Raw genomic sequence first — 12,384 nt, 5'->3', positions numbered from 1 at the left:
AATATGGAGTGGATGGAGGGAAGTAGGTAGGAGAATAGATGAATAAGGTTGGCTCTAAGTAGATAAATACTGAAGCTGGGAAATGGGCACAAGGAGTTTCATTATACTTTGCTGTCTAATATGTGTATGGCTAAAATTTTGCATAATGACAGGAGAAAAACGAAGACAGAGGGATGAGGAGGAACTATTAAAGGAGGCCAAGAAAGAGCGCCACTGAAACAGGAACAAAACCAGGAGCATGCTATCCTGGAAATCAAGTGTCCCGATTGTCTATTGCTGCATAACACACCCCCAAAAATCTATGGCTTAAAAATATAACAATTATACACAGTATAGAGATTCCTCAAAAAACTAAAAGTAGAACTGCCATATGATCCAGCAATCCAACTTCTGGGTTTATATCCAAAGGGATTGAAATCAATATGTCAAAGAGATACCTGCACTCTCATGTTCATCACAGCACTATTCACACTAACCAAATTATGGAATCAACCTAAATGTCCATCAATAGATGAATGGATAAAGAAAATGTGGTACATAGACACAATGGAATACTATTCAGCCTTTAAAAAGAAGGAAATCCTGTCATTTGCAACAACATGGATGAAACCAGAGGACATTATGCTAGACGAAATAAGCCAGGCACAGAAAGACAAATGCTGCTTGATGTCATGTATATGTGGAATCTAAAAAAATCAAACTCATTGAAGTAGAAGAGCAGAATGGTGGTTACCAGAGGCAGGGGGTGGAGAGAGGGGAAATGGAGCTGCCAGTCAAAGGGTACCAAGTATCAGTTATACAGAAGGAATAAGTTCTGGAGGTCTATTGTGCAGCATGACCACTATAGTTAATAATAATGTATTGTATTCTTGAAAATTGCTAAGAGAATAGATTTTAAATGTTCATACCACCAAAAAAATAAATACATGAGATGATAGATATGTTAATTAGCTTGATTTAATCTATAATGTATACATATACCAAAACATCACAGTTGTGCTCCCTAAATATTATTTGTCGATTAAAATTTTTATCTAAAAATAACCACCATTTATTTTATTCAGAAATCTGCAATTTAAGCAGGGCTCAGCAGGGACCTGTCATCTCTGCTCCTATAGCATTGACCATCAACTGGGGTGACTCTCCTGGGCCTGAGGACGCCTCTCTAAAGTGGTTCATGTACGTGGCTGGCAGACATCAGCTGGGGGCTCAGCCAGGGCAGGCCTATCTCTAATCTTCGGTTAATCCCCAGATTGACTAAAGATAAGTAGTGCAAACAAGAATTACTTGAAACTTCTTCAAGCATGTGCCTTACTCTCAACTGACAAATGACCCTTCAGAGAACACTAAGAAAGGTTCCTCTCATGCTGGGACTGTTTCCTTTACAGCAATGACAGGAAGTGAGGAGAAAACATTTGTTATTTAGGTATTTGTCAATGCCAGGAGAGCCCCCTGAACTTTACAGCAAAAAAACAAACAAACAAAAAACTCTGAATGTGTTGTTGTTTCTTTTCTAATAAATTTCATTATGTATATTTGGGGCTTAGGATATATTTTGGGACACATATAGATAGTAAAATTGTTACTATAGTGAAACCAATACATATCTATCATCTCATGTAGTTACTCTGCATGTGTGTGACAGGAGCAGCTAAAATCTACTTATTTAACAAAAATCCCTAATACAATTTTATTAACTATAGTCCTCATGTATCACATGATCTCTAGACTTGTTCATCCTATGTATCTGCTATTTTGTATCCTTTGATCTGTATCTCTCCATTCTCCCCACCCCTCACCCATAGTAATTGCTGTTTCACTCTCTATCTCTGTATCTTTCAGCTTGAGCTTCTCTTTTTTTGTTGTTTCACATATAAAATGGAGCATACAATATTTTTCTTTCTGTGTGTAGCTTATTTTACTTAGCGTAATGTCCTCAAGCTTCAACCATATTGTGGCAAATGGCAGGACCTCTTTTTAAAGACTGAATAATATTCCAACAACAAATAATATTCCATTGTATGTACACACACATATATATACACACAATGCAATATTTATTTACACACATATACACTAAAGTTTGTATTATGGTGTGTGTGTGTGTGTATATATATATGCTTCTGTTATGGTATGTATACATTTATATTGTGGTGCATCTGTGGTGTGTGTGTTTATATATATGTATATACATTGTAATTCCTTTATCCTTTCGTCCATCTTTGGGTGTTTGGGTTGTTTCCACATCTTAGCTACTGTGAATCATGCTGCAATGAACATGAGAGTACAGATATATTTACGAGGTAGTGATTTCATCTCCTTTGGGTATATACCCAGAAGAGGAATTGCTGGATCATATGGTAGTTCTATTTTTAATTTCTTCAGAAACCTCCATACTGTTTTCTGTAATGGCTGTACCAAAAGACATCTGAATTTTATGGATACCTTTTAGTCACAGCTCCTTCTTGGAACGTCTCCTTTGTAAAATACTTTAAATAGCTGCAAGAAGATCAGAGAGAGGTTGAAAACATGCATACAAATTCTTGTGTCTCTGACAGAGAATAAGCAAATAGCAGAGATTAGTTTTTCTCTAATCTTGTTCTTCTTCTTTTTTTTTTTTTTTTTTTTTTTTTGAGACAGAGTCTCACTCTGTCGCCCAGGCTGGAGTGCAGTGGCTCGTTCTCCGCTCACTGCAAGCTCCGCCTCCCAGGGTTCACGCCATTCTCCTGCCTCAGCCTTCCGAGTAGCTGGAACTACAGGCACCTGCCACCACGCCCGGCTAATTTTTTGTATTTTTAGTAGAGACGGGGTTTCATCGTGTTAGCCAAGATGGTCTCGATCTCCTGACCTCGTGATCCGCCCGCCTCGGCTTCCCAAAGTGCTGGGATTACAGGCATGAGCCACCGCGCCCAGCTTTTCCCTAATCTTCTTACTCATGATTCGTAATAGTTCTGTTCATGGGCTTTTCGAAGGTCATCACCATAGGCAGGCTAGCAGTTGTTCCTCATCAGCATCCTAAGGTAGTGACTACCACTGAAGCCTATCAAAGTTCATGGAGAGTTTTTAACACCAAGACCGGAATTCCAAAATGCTTTGACACTTTAAATCAGGGAAGAGATTGGCGTGCCAGGGCTATGTCTCCCCCACTGTATGCCTGACAAGTACAGAAGGCTGGGGGCAGCTGTTCTCAACTCCCCTGAAGATGCTGAGACAAGTGTGGGTCACCCCACATGCCACTGAACATGCAGAGACCGCAGGGCTGTTGCAGAGGAACCAAGGAGGAAACAATTAAAAAACACATAAGGAGAACTGAAAGACAAGTTTCATCTTTATTTGCCCGTTTTTGCTAACTCAAAAGTTCAAGGGGTGCCTGAAGCCATTAGATGTGACAGAGTACATGTTTTGATCATGGTGCAGTAGTTCTGCATGTTTTACCTTTGCCTGTGTTTTACTATTTGGGAATGGATTTGAACAAGTCAGCTTGTCTCTGCGGTGAAAGCCCTCAGGGCATCATCCTCAACATGACCAAAGCCACTGACTAAGACTTGAAGTGTTTCTCAAACACTCAAAGAACTGAAGTCGGTCTCAGAGGCCGGCATCCTTTCATCCTCTGCCTCCCACTGATGTAACTTAGTCAGATCACAGGTGTGCTAACAAGGCACTTGAAAGCAAACTCTTTTTGCCACCAATATAAACATACTCCGAGTTTTTTTTTTTTTTTTTTCCTTCACTGCTCCCATCACTTATTAGTTTACCACCATCTTCTTGGCTTCTAGGAGATCTGTCTCCTAATTTTTCTTGATTTCTCTGGTTGCTCTTCCTCATTCTCCTCACAGACTCTTCGTCACTTCATACACCTCCACCTCCTCATCAAGACACTTCTCTCTTCATTCTTCCAGCTCATCCTCCCTCATGGTCTAAGATGATCCTGCTCCCCCTTGACCATCCCTGTGGTAATAGAAACAGTGATCATAGCAGCAGCAGCTACACAGAGTAACAGCACCCATGGAAGCCGTAAGTGACACCACACCAACACAGTCTTTCACCCCAGTTTCTGTAGTGGCCTTCTACAACATTCCCCAGTCCATGATCTTGCCCCTTCCTATTGCATCTTTCACACTGTTGCCTTCATAATTTTTCAAAAATAGAAATTCCATCATGCCACTCCCTACTTTCAATCTTTTAATGGCCCCAGTGGTTTTGGGGCCATTAAAATCTAAATTGGGGATAAAAATATAAATTCTTAATATGGTATTAAAGCCTGTTCCACCTGGACCTGTCTACCTCGGCCCTCACAGGTGCCCTTCACCATCCCCATCCCAAACAACTTGCATTTTAGCACATACACTATGCTATTTCTCATCTCTGTCTTGGAACCCCTTCTCCTTGCCTCATACAGGACACCCAACTCTCATGTGTCCACAAGCAACTGATGTTTCCTCTTCAGAAAGAAAACTCTCATTCTTCAGGCTAGAGCAGGTGCCTTTCGGGCGTGTTTCCTCTATCACAGCACATTACAACAATAATGCTCATTTTGCTGTTTGTTAATTCTTTCATATCCCTCTTCCTGTGTGCCTAGTACTCAACTGCAAGCATGTTTGAGATACTCAATAAGTACTGCATGAATCAATTATAGCTCAACCATGGATCAATATGTACACTGCTTTTCTTTTGTCAGTTCTGACTTGCTTCACTTCCACAAGTTGCTCCTGTTCTAGCGAGACAGACAGAAGAGTAAGCAGATACGCCTAGTATAATAATCTCAGAGGACTCATGGGCCCTCTAGGCTTATCCAGAAATCCCATACTAACAACTATAAACAATGAGGAAATGGACACACACAGGACAAATCAGAGAACATCATTCTTTAGTAACATATAATGTCAGAGCCTTGTCAGAGCATTTGCATTTATTTGTTTATTCTGAGATAGACAGAGTCTCACTCTCTCACCCAGGCTGGAGTGCAGTGGCACAATCACAGCTCGTTACAGCTTCGAACTCCTGGACTCAGAGATCCTCCCACTTCAGCCTCCCAAGTAGCTGGGACTACACGTGTACACCCCCACGTCTGACTAATTTTTTTAATTTTTTTTTGTAGAGATGGGGGTCTCCCCATGTTGTCCATGCTGACCTCAAATTCATGGGCTCAAGCCCACCTTGGCTTTCCAAAGCACTGGGATTACAGGTATGAGCCAACGTGCCAGCCCTACAGCATTTGCTTTATAAAACAAGGCTGAAGAGTGCAGAGCCATACTTGCCCTCCACGATGGTCTGTAGCCCAGTAGGCAGCACCTTTGGATAAAGTTCACTTAGCCAGTTTTGAATCCACCTAATCAAGGGCATGGTGAGATACTTGGTAAAATGCTCTGTGGTAATCCTTTGTTTTACTCTGATATACCAATCGCATAAACTTTAACAAAAAAAATTTCTGCCTAGCTTTTTATTTCTCTTGACTCAAGAGTCTCTTTCCTGGGGTCCTCTGTGGTCCACAATTTCCTTGGGAAGTTTCCATCCTGTCTTTCTCATCTTGCCACCTTCAATCGGTTCCTCTTCTGCTGCTCCCAGCCCTACTTTCAACAATTTAATTCACAGAGTATGGACCCTCATTTCAGCACCTGCCCTTGGCTCTGTTCACCACTTTCTTTAATTTCATGCCTTTCCTACCATGTTGAGCATTTTTGCCTCATCTCTCCTACCCCTCCCTAGACCAGGCTCTAGCATTGGTTGGCCTTTTTCATCTTCTACTGTGAAAGCACCTGATCTGGTCACCACCCTGTGGTACCCAGGCAGCAGCCTCTAGTTTACCCTGAAATGTCATCACCAAAATGCACACTGACTTCACAACTATGACATTGACTATAGTAAAAAGAGTGTAACAGCAACACACAGCACAGGGGTCAGGGTTTCTACATCTCATTTCTCTTTGCAACTGGTACCACCCCTGTATGAGTTAACTGGCTTGATTGTTTAGAGCCATAGTTCTTAAGCTTCTTGTGAGCTGCAGAACCCCTTACTCAGATAAACTCTTAGTGTTAGCAAATAACATTTAAAGCGCTGACTGGTTCTGGGTGATGTGGATGTAGAAGTCCAGAGCCTCCTTTGCCTCTCATTCCCATGACCCTTAGGGATTCTGCAGAGCCCCAAGGTTTGAAAAGCACTGGGGGAGGGTACATTCTTTTTTTTCTTTTTTTTTTTTTTGTGAGACGGAGTTTCACTCTTGTTGCCCAGGCTGGAGTGCAGTGGCGCGATCTCAGCTCACTGCAACTGGGGGAGGGTACATTCTAATGAAGCCCATATGGCAAGCTCCACACCATTCAGGTTTTGCCATAGGCTATGCAATATCCCAGAAAGCAATGTGACTTCCTAGTTATGTGGATAGATCCTAGGAAGGACTGACAGGTTCAAAACCCCATTCCCCCAGTCACTAGCTAAGGCTGACTGGACAATTTACCTAACCTCTCTGTGCCTGAGTTTTCTCATCTGTTGAACAGTGATTATAATGGTTCCTGTCCCTTTGTTTGTTAAGAATATTAAATGAGTTCACAGCAGAAAGGGCTTAGAAGAATACCTGGCCAGGCGTGGTGGCTCACGCCTGTAATCCCAGCACTTTGGGAGGCTGAGGTGGGCAGATTACCTGAGGTCAGGAGTTTGAGACCAGCCTGGCCAACATGGTGAAACCTCGTCTCTACTAAAACTACAAAAATTAGCTGGGCATGGTAGCACACGCCTGTAATCCCGGCTACTTGGGAGGCTGAGGCAGGAGAATTGCTTGAGCCCGGGAGACAGAGGCTGCAGTGAGCCGAGATCATCGCGCCACTATACTCCAGCCTAGCCGGAAAAGTGAGACTCTGTGTCAGAAAAAAAAGAATGCCTAGCTGATCTAGAGAGGTGGTAGATAAATGTTTGCTTATTATCTTCTAAAACCATATACTGTCCTTAAGGAAGACCCAGGGACACAGTGTAAGTGACTCAGCACCGTCTTCCATTACCACAGAACACACCCTGTGGTGGGAGTCAGCACAGTTCTCCTTCTACATGGGGTGTGGCAGACTGGTCCTTTGCAAACTGTGTCTTAGAGTACATAAAGTGGTAGCTCAAGGTCCTAAAAAGGGGCATTGACTTCATCCAATAGAATGGCTGACTCCACAAAGGAGTTTATTTCCCAAAGTCTACTACAGATTTAGGTAAAGTGAAAGATTATACACAGTGCACAGCTTTTCAATGGAAATGGACTGGGCCATTTGATTAGACTTGTAAATCTAAGGTTAATTGGGAGTTGAGCATTGTAATTCCAGGAAATAGGTTATAGGCATGTTTGTATGTTTCTGAATCTGTCCCCTGTTTATAGCTGCAAATATATGCCATTAATTTATGATTTTCTTTCTACAGGCTTCACCAGGGTAAACATAAATAAAGAGATTAGTCATTGAACCCAGAAGGAATTTGAGAGCAGGGCATAAAATTTAAAGAAGGTTATACCCTGAAAAAAAAATGATGTGAGAATTAAAGGCAACAGAAAATTAGCTGCTAAATCTTTGGGATAATGCAGTTTTACAGGTTGTTTTTAATAATACTTGCTATATTGTACTTTAATCTGTGATCCTGCAAGTTAAGCTAAGAAACTCCCAAGGGAAGAAGGGTAGAGGCCTAAGTAGGGTAAATAGATCTTTCCTAGAAAAACCTTTTCTTTTCTGAGTTTGTGTTTCCTTTATTACTTTTTGCTCATCAAACCTACAGGGAATGTATAAAGTGTAGATATGGACTCTACTTCCAGAATGCCTACTTTCCCGACTAAAATCTGGAATGAGAAGAAAGCTTGGAACTGTGATTCTTAAGGCTCAGCCCGAATCAGATCCCTTCCCAGCCAGCACAGGAAGTGTAGGAACAGCTTTGTCAGCATCTTCATGCACATGACCTTGATGAAAGAGGAAGGAACTGGTAATGATATGGTCCATGATACCTTATCCTCAGTTCCAAAATCCCAAAAGCCCTGCAACCAAAAGTTTTTCACATATTTGACATAAAAACTCCATAGGTGGCCAAAATCTGACCTTTCTGACATGAGGTTCTGCATAGCCACTACTGATCTGAGGATGATGATTCATATATGTTGCGATCAAAATATTAATGTATTTGCTTATGAGGTGCTGACCCAGACTCTACTAGAAATACTACATATGCAATATATACCATTTTACCTTTCTAACATCTGCAAAGTTCTGAAATCCCAAACCTGTCTGGTGGCCGTGTCCTAAGTGATTTGAGGTGAGAAGAGGTCTGAGAAGACAGGAGCCCACTGTGGCTCTGCAGAAGGAAAGTGACAGCAGATCTAGAAGGATGGTGTACTCCAGATGAACAGGAACTCAAAGGGAGCTGTCAGGGGCATCCATTTCAGCCTGAGGAGCAGGAAACCAGTGCGATGCATGACACACCAGTCACCAGCCACACTCCTTAACTGACTGCTCATGCCTGCCTGCTGGTACCAGCTGAGGCCCAGGTAAGCACAGAACGGGAGATATTGCCACACCTACCCTCCCAGAATCTTCATCTCAGGACCCACGGCAGTATTTTTGCAAGCATCTTTCTTCATTTTTTCTTCTCTTTCACCATCTCTCTACTTCAGTTTCTCTTCCATTCTTCCAAATTCCACACTACTGTCACTCGGAATTCACTGGTGGTGATGGAAAGTCTAGGAAACCTGAAAAGAGCAAAATAAGTTTCCACCCTGGTTATACCTTTTATTATTATTATTATTCCAGATTCAGACTGCCTGGGTTCAACGTGTGACTCTACCACTTCCTAGCTACATGACTATAAACAAATTATTTCATCTCCTTTTGACTTAATTTCCTTATCCATAAAATATGGATAATAGTACCTACCCTATACCGCTGTCGAGAGGATTAGATGAGTTAATAATATTAATATTACTATTTGAGCTAATATTAAATGAGCAAATATTATTATTAGCTAATAGAAAGTGCTTGGCATATAGTGAGTGCTTCGTAAACATAAGCTGCTATCATTTTTATATGTGTCTGTAACTGTCTTCTAAATAAATTTCATACACTAACAATGTGGTTTTTTTCCTGTAGAATTCTTTACATCCATTTCTTAAGACGGTATCATAATGGCATTTGATGGTCAATAATTACTTGGTAAAGATGAAGATAAAGGAGAAGGCAGCAAAGAGATAGATGCACAATCAAAACCTGAGTATAAAGTTCCAACATTGCTTTCATGATATTGCCTACTATAACATTCTGGTGGTGTGCATAGTTTCTCCCTCTCCTCTTTCCTCCTCTAGCTAATTTGTTTTGAAAGCTAAAAAATAAAATGAAAAAAGGGTAATGGAACATTTGATATATAAATTTGAAATAAAACTATCAAGCAGAGACAAATCTTTGAGATAGTTCATATTATATTCACATTTTTCTTTTCAGATTACCTATAAACACTAATGTAAATAAAGTAATAATTGCATTGTCCAGCTAATAACACACTGAGAAGAGTTAATTCTGCATTAAAACTGAAGCCCAATTATTTATGTACGGCAACTAGAAATCTTTCCAATGATATATCCTTCCCTGATACCCCACAAACTGTCCTAGAAGTTACACCTTGGAGTAGATGTCTCCTGACCTTCCCTAAGACATTTAGAGTAATGCCTGTCCAAATTGGCATTGTGGGCCATCTCTACCAGTTAAATCATAAACTTCATGTACATTTTTAATGTCCCCAACTCGAGAATCCATGGTTGTACTGGGAAGGCTGGGAACCCTATATACTCATCCACTCCTCTCTCACCTACTCTGACTACGGAATTAATGTCAAGACTGATATGACTTTTTTTTTTCAGGGTCAGCCCTAAATGGACCAATCCATATCTGTCTCAGTCAAATTCACCTTCACCCCACTTTATTTATCAAAAAAGTATTCACTAAAAAAAATGTCCAATTTAAGGAGAAAAAAAGAATCACAGCTAAATGTGGGTTTAAAGCTGGAGAGACTTAAGATTGAAAAACTGCCAGTTCTTACTGCTCACTTACTCACATGAGGGTTTACAGCTCCTGAAATCATGCCAGGGCTTTGAAAATGAAAGCTTGCAGTTAGAAAACGATGGCTCATGACAGCAAGGATCAGTCATGTGACAGGCCAAGCGTTTTCCGTCACTGCTTCCCTCAATCAGACAGAGCTCAGAAATGGAGGTTAATCGGTCAGATAGCATCCACAGAGGCTGAGGGCAGCAGAATCCAGCCGCAGCAATTAATCATTTAATTGCTTTCTGATTCACTTTAAATGTCTTTTAAAAAGATATTAAAGAAAAACACTATTGAAAGGACATTTTAGACTATTTAATAAAGATCCAATATGCCCTTTGTGAACCAGAAAATAAATGGATCTCTAGCCCAACTCTGTTCAATGTTTTCTTGGGCAACATTTACTTATACAGAGGAAAGCGTGACAGTCTCTGCTCCCGGCAGGAGAAATAGCACATATAAAAGCACTTAGGAAAGAAAGCACGGGTATAATAAAAATGTTTTTTTGTTTTGGGGTTTTTGTCTGTTTTTTTGGCTAAAGAGCAGGATGTGTGAGGGGTGGAGAGGAAAGCCTGGAAACCTAGCAGTCTACATTTTAGAGGACCCGGAAGCCAAGATAAGGAGCACAGACTTGATCTATTAGGCAATGGGAGCCACTGAAGGATTCTGAGCGGAGAAAGCAGCATGGTTAGGGAATAGCAGGAACTGAGGGACCCAGTGGCCCTGGGTTCTCATTCTAGTTTTGCCCCTCGTTAGCTGGCATGAATGTGGGCACATTATGTACCTTCTTTTGGTGCCTTCTAAACTGTACAATGGAGGTAATAATACCATTTCCAGGGTTATTGCAAACATTACAAATAACGTATGTGACATAGCAACCTCAGGGCCTGGCATAGAAAGGGTTCCTATTAAATGGTGTTAGCTGTCACTACTGCTGTGATCTGGGTAGGAAGATTGAAAGGGAAGAGATGGGAGGAGGGAGAGCTTGGAGGTCCAGGCAAGAGGTCCAGAGGGCCTGGACTGGACAGAGTACAGGCAAGGAGGGTGGCAAAGAGAAACGAGATCGAACAAAGGCAGGATCCAAAAAAATGGAGGTCGAGAAAGACTAACTTGCACAGAGCCATTTGACAATGACTGGATGTGAGCAAGGGAGGAAGAGAAGCTGCAGAGACTCCAAGGAAAGGCTGAAGTATCACACAAGTCAGAAAGACACAAATTTCTACACGGATCCAAAATAAACAGTTATGTCAATAAATGCCAAACTGAGCCTGGATTTCTGGAATGACTACGGAAATAACCCAAACCATATTTATTTTCCCATCTGAATTCTTAATAATAATAGCAACTTTCAAATCTGCAGTCAGATGATTTGGGTTATATCATTACTCAGCATCATACACCAGGCAGCTTCTTCTCCCCACACACCTTTGCCAGGGCTCACTTCTTCACCTCACCTCCACTATGGAAGTCTGGCCATTTCCTGGGGCACTTCAACCAGCTTCATTGTCCTCACTCACTTTCCAGGCCTGTCAGCACACACGACTGCTGATGCTTTCCTCAGCCTGTGACTGCCTTCCCCACAAAACTCACGTTCACAGATAGCAGGTAGAGAAATACCTGGGACTTCAGAACAGCAGTGCAGCAACTAATAACTCATCGCGCCTGACATTTTCATTAGGTACTGCGTTAGAAGTGTCTTCAAGAAGCAGCTTTAGTAATTTTGTACCACTCTGCTCAGAGGAGATTAATATGACTTACACAGAGGGGCCTAGCCCCTCGCCCAGCACAAGCTTCCATCCTCCTCCAAGTCAGCTGTGGGTTTCAGCCCTGTCAGCTCCATGTAATTCACAAAGGAATCAGTCCACGGATACTGCCCAGCCATGCATGTGCCTGCCAGGACACTCAGGGGAAACTTTACAGTGTGTATAAATAAGCTTTAATATTGTAGTATACCTTTTGGGATGCATGTCTAATTTGTTAGAACATGCAGAAGAGCTGACAAACCACTTTGCACCTTTTCGGCAGCCTCTGCTTTGCACGGCTGTCCTGGTGAAACACAGGACCTGGGCTCCTGTCTTCTTCTTCCACTAAAGTTGTTGTTTTTCTTGAACATCTCTGAGAAAACACTGAATATGGTTTGACTTTGTTCCATCATTTATTCCAGGCCAAATGTCCTGCTGACTTATCTTTAATGAATAAGATTGTACTGACAGTGCAACCTGCCCAACTCCAGAGTAACAACACAAAATATAGTGTTTTGTAGGTATTAAAATGTTTTATGCTTTACAAAGGGAAGTGGGATGTGGGGAGGTGATGACAGCATGAGGCCAAAGGTGGTTCACAA

The 12,384-nt window shown here is 41.5% G+C and overlaps 1 long non-coding RNA gene across 1 annotated transcript in view; it reads right to left on the bottom strand.

Moving 5' to 3' along the window:
* LOC112624925 overlaps positions 1–12,384 on the bottom strand; it is an 86,152-nt gene that overhangs the window by 41,252 nt on the left and 32,516 nt on the right. The window contains exons 2-4 of the long non-coding RNA XR_003119488.1: positions 11,994–12,155; positions 8,532–8,698; positions 8,199–8,396 (exon numbers count right to left, since the gene is read on the bottom strand). This is a non-coding gene — a long non-coding RNA (uncharacterized LOC112624925). The remainder of the gene's footprint in view (positions 1–8,198; positions 8,397–8,531; positions 8,699–11,993; positions 12,156–12,384) is intronic.

The sequence above is a fragment of the Theropithecus gelada genome, chromosome 5 (genome assembly GCF_003255815.1).
Source record: "Theropithecus gelada isolate Dixy chromosome 5, Tgel_1.0, whole genome shotgun sequence".
Classification (NCBI taxonomy): Eukaryota; Metazoa; Chordata; class Mammalia; order Primates; family Cercopithecidae; genus Theropithecus; species Theropithecus gelada.
The sequence above is the reverse complement of the archived record's forward strand: the minus strand, read 5'-3'. Positions and strand labels throughout refer to the sequence as shown.